The sequence below is a fragment of the Schistocerca americana genome, unplaced genomic scaffold (genome assembly GCF_021461395.2).
Source record: "Schistocerca americana isolate TAMUIC-IGC-003095 unplaced genomic scaffold, iqSchAmer2.1 HiC_scaffold_456, whole genome shotgun sequence".
NCBI lineage: Eukaryota > Metazoa > Arthropoda > Insecta > Orthoptera > Acrididae > Schistocerca > Schistocerca americana.
The window spans coordinates 42,501-47,500 of NW_025726188.1; positions in this window are offsets into that span (position 1 = coordinate 42,501).

Here is a 5,000-nt window from a genome sequence, read left to right on the forward strand (position 1 = left end):
ACTACATGGCGGCCTCGCCGTGTCACTAATGTACAGAGATACAACAGTTTCGACTGGAACCGGATGAAACGTATACACGGCGCTGATTAGTAATAGATAGAGCCATCAAAATACAGATAATGTATACAACTGTCCGTATACATGCTGAAAGACTCTGCTCACAATCACAACCACACGTCAGCCAGACACTCTTATCACGCACTACTCTCTGCCTGTAACAGGCACAGAGACAATATGTAAGCACCAGCATGGAACAACACCCAGTGCATCCTCTCCGCCACATTAGACTATCCACACTATCATAACCAGACCGGGAGGTCCACTCACAAAACAGAATATCCCACCCTTCCGACAACCACCATTGCTCAGCTAAGCCACCAACACCCACACATGTCCTACACAGGGGTACACCCAACATCACAATACTGCCTCCTGTCACAGCACACAAACAATGGCAGGAATGAAAGACACAGGTCTGCCACAAGCATGGAATCAGAGCGCCGCCTGTTATGAGCCAAAGGTGCACCCTGACGTGGCAAATCAGATGATGCCGCAGTCATTTACTTACGATAATCACAATCAACAAACCGCCCCCCCCCCCCCCCCCCAAAACACCTTTCCTTACAACAATGTGTACCTTAACCTAACCCGTATTGTGCCTTAACCTAACCCGTATTGTGCCTTAACCTAACCCGTATTGTGCCGTAACCTAACCCGTATTGTCCCTTAACCTAACCCGTATTGTGCCTTAACCTAACCCGTATTGTGCCTTAACCTAACCCGTATTGTGCCTTAACCTAACCCGTATTGTGCCTTAACCTAACCCGTATTGTGCCTTAACCTAACCCACGTTGTGCCTTAACCTAACCCACGTTGTGCCTTAACCTAACCCACGTTGTGCCTTAACCTAACCCACGTTGTGCCTTAACCTAACCCACGTTGTGCCTTAACCTAACCCACGTTGTGCCTTAACCTAACCCACGTTGTGCCTTAACCTAACCCGTATTGTGCCTTAACCTAACCCGTATTGTGCCTTAACCTAACCCGTATTGTGCCTTAACCTAACCCGTATTGTGCCTTAACCTAACCCGTATTGTGCCTTAACCTAACCCGTATTGTGCCTTAACCTAACCCGTATTGTGCCTTAACCTAACCCGTATTGTGCCTTAACCTAACCCGTATTGTGCCTTAACCTAACCCGTATTGTGCCTTAACCTAACCCACGTTGTGCCTTAACCTAACCCACGTTGTGCCTTAACCTAACCCACGTTGTGCCTTAACCTAACCCACGTTGTGCCTTAACCTAACCCACGTTGTGCCTTAACCTAACCCACGTTGTGCCTTAACCTAACCCACGTTGTGCCTTAACCTAACCCACGTTGTGCCTTAACCTAACCCACGTTGTGCCTTAACCTAACCCACATTGTGCCTTAACCTAACCCATATTCTGCCTTAACCTAACCCATATTGTGCCTTAACCTAACCCATATTGTGCCTTAACCTAACCCATATTGTGCCTTAACCTAACCCATATTGTGCCTTAACCTAACCCATATTGTGCCTTAACCTAACCCATATTGTGCCTTAACCTAACCCATATTGTGCCTTAACCTAACCCATATTGTGCCTTAACCTAACCCATATTGTGCCTTAACCTAACCCATATTGTGCCTTAACCTAACCCATATTGTGCCTTAACCTAACCCATATTGTGCCTTAACCTAACCCATATTGTGCCTTAACCTAACCCGTATTGTGCCTTAACCTAACCCGTATTGTGCCTTAACCTAACCCGTATTGTACCTTAACCTAACCCGTATTGTGCCTTAACCTAACCCGTATTGTGCCTTAACCTAACCCGTATTGTGCCTTAACCTAACCCGTATTGTGCCTTAACCTAACCCGTATTGTGCCTTAACCTAACCCGTATTGTGCCTTAACCTAACCCGTATTGTGCCTTAACCTAACCCGTATTGTGCCTTAACCTAACCCGTATTGTGCCTTAACCTAACCCGTATTGTGCCTTAACCTAACCCGTATTGTGCCTTAACCTAACCCGTATTGTGCCTTAACCTAACCCGTATTGTGCCTTAACCTAACCCACGTTGTGCCTTAACCTAACCCACGTTGTGCCTTAACCTAACCCACGTTGTGCCTTAACCTAACCCACGTTGTGCCTTAACCTAACCCACGTTGTGCCTTAACCTAACCCACGTTGTGCCTTAACCTAACCCACGTTGTGCCTTAACCTAACCCACGTTGTGCCTTAACCTAACCCACGTTGTGCCTTAACCTAACCCACTTTGTGCCTTAACCTAACCCATATTGTGCCTTAACCTAACCCATATTGTGCCTTAACCTAACCCATATTGTGCCTTAACCTAACCCATATTGTGCCTTAACCTAACCCATATTGTGCCTTAACCTAACCCATATTGTGCCTTAACCTAACCCATATTGTGCCTTAACCTAACCCATATTGTGCCTTAACCTAACCCATATTGTGCCTTAACCTAACCCATATTGTGCCTTAACCTAACCCATATTGTGCCTTAACCTAACCCATATTGTGCCTTAACCTAACCCATATTGTGCCTTAACCTAACCCATATTGTGCCTTAACCTAACCCATATTGTGCCTTAACCTAACCCATATTGTGCCTTAACCTAACCCATATTGTGCCTTAACCTAACCCATATTGTGCCTTAACCTAACCCATATTGTGCCTTAACCTAACCCATATTGTGCCTTAACCTAACCCATATTGTGCCTTAACCTAACCCATATTGTGCCTTAACCTAACCCATATTGTGCCTTAACCTAACCCATATTGTGCCTTAACCTAACCCATATTGTGCCTTAACCTAACCCATATTGTGCCTTAACCTAACCCATATTGTGCCTTAACCTAACCCATATTGTGCCTTAACCTAACCCATATTGTGCCTTAACCTAACCCATATTGTGCCTTAACCTAACCTATATTGCGCCTTAACCTAACCCATGTTGCGCCTTAACCTAACCTATGTTGCGCCTTAACCTAACCTATGTTGCGCCTTAACCTAACCTACGTTGCGCCTTAACCTAACCTATATTGCGCCTTAACCTAACCTATATTGCGCCTTAACCTAACCTATATTGCGCCTTAACCTAACCTATATTGCGCCTTAACCTAACCTATATTGCGCCTTAACCTAACCTATATTGCGCCTTAACCTAACCTACGTTGCGCCTTAACCTAACCCACGTTGCGCCTTAACCTAACCCACGTTGCGCCTTAACCCAACCCACGTTGCGCCTTAACCCAACCCACGTTGCGCCTTAACCCAACCCACGTTGGGCCTTAACCCAACCCACGTTGCGCCTTAACCCAACCCACGTTGGGCCTTAACCCAACACACGTTGGGCCTTAACCCAACACACGTTGGGCCTTAACCCAACACACGTTGGGCCTTAACCCAACACACGTTGGGCCTTAACCCAACACACGTTGGGCCTTAACCCAACACACGTTGGGCCTTAACCCAACACACGTTGGGCCTTAACCCAACACACGTTGGGCCTTAACCCAACACACGTTGGGCCTTAACCCAACACACGTTGGGCCTTAACCCAACACACGTTGGGCCTTAACCCAACACACGTTGGGCCTTAACCCAACACACGTTGGGCCTTAACCCAACACACGTTGGGCCTTAACCCAACACACGTTGGGCCTTAACCCGCTCTGTAATTGTCATACGACGCGTTAAATTAGTGTAGTGTTGCCTAACTGCAACCCCCGCAATATAGTTTGCTACTCGCACTGCCTGGTCCCCAGTGTATCGCTTCATGTTAAACACCTTGCAGCGATACACTGTAATGTGGATGGCAGCAGGACGTACATGCTCAATGCCCTTCGCAGTTGTTCATTGGCATTCGCATGGCGAAGCACTTAGCCTACGCTGTGGTACGGCCTGTGTCAACTGTCCGCTGATGTTGTACGTCCAAATCACACACTGTACTGCACATTGGTCCTCATGTACTGAATGATACATCGTGGTACATGTGACCGTACAACGACTGCGCCAACAACGGCGAACCATGCGGTCCAACTGTTGTGCACTCAGCTATGTGTCGTCTCCCTATAAGAGCCGGATTGCAGTGTGGTATGCCCTGGATGGCGATCAGCATGAGCCGTCTGTTGATGTAGTGGCGCGTGTTGTCAGACGTAGTCGTCTCTTCTCACACACCGTGACAGCATGGTGCACTGCGTTCCACATCTGCGACATGCGACAGAGGCCGGTTGACAGTCGTTCGCGCAATGGACATCGCATACGTACGGGGGCCACCTTCCACGTGTTCGCGAAGCGTGCACATGTTGTTGCGTGTATGTGGGCAGACATAGTGTGTCGTGACACCTGACACAGGCATGCAACAATCGTTGAATTTGCAAATGGCGATGGACGTCTACGTTTGCTGGTGACGTTACGCAAATGAACAACTGGTAAACCGTTGTGGTGCGGTTGTTCTCGCTAGAGGTGAATCAGTGATGGCGACGATCGGTTGAGCTACCAACCGGTTGTTTCAGCGATACCCACCATGCCCACGAACGTGAATGGCATGTGGGTGTGAAGCGATACGCGGCGGTGGCTGGGTGGGACCGTCCCCGGCCGGTGAGGGGGGGCCTCCCGGCGTGCTGGCCGCGCGGTGCGTGGGCGCACGCGCTACAGCCGGCTGGTGGGGGCGGCCAGTGGCAGGCGCGCCGGCCGACGGAGGCGGCAGGCGGCGCAGCTGCGCGCCGGCGCACCCTGCACGCGGCGCCGTGCGGCCAAAGTAGGTCCTCGCGGGCCCGGTGCGAAGCGCGGTGGACATCTGCAGTGTGCTGGTCCGATTGAGGACTGTGTGCGCTGAGGATGCGCCGCCGCCCGGCGCTCGGCGCCGCGACGCCGTCTGCTGCTCGGTCGCCTCTGCGGTTCTCGCAGGTGGTTTGTATCGCAGCTGTGCGGACGTGTTGGCG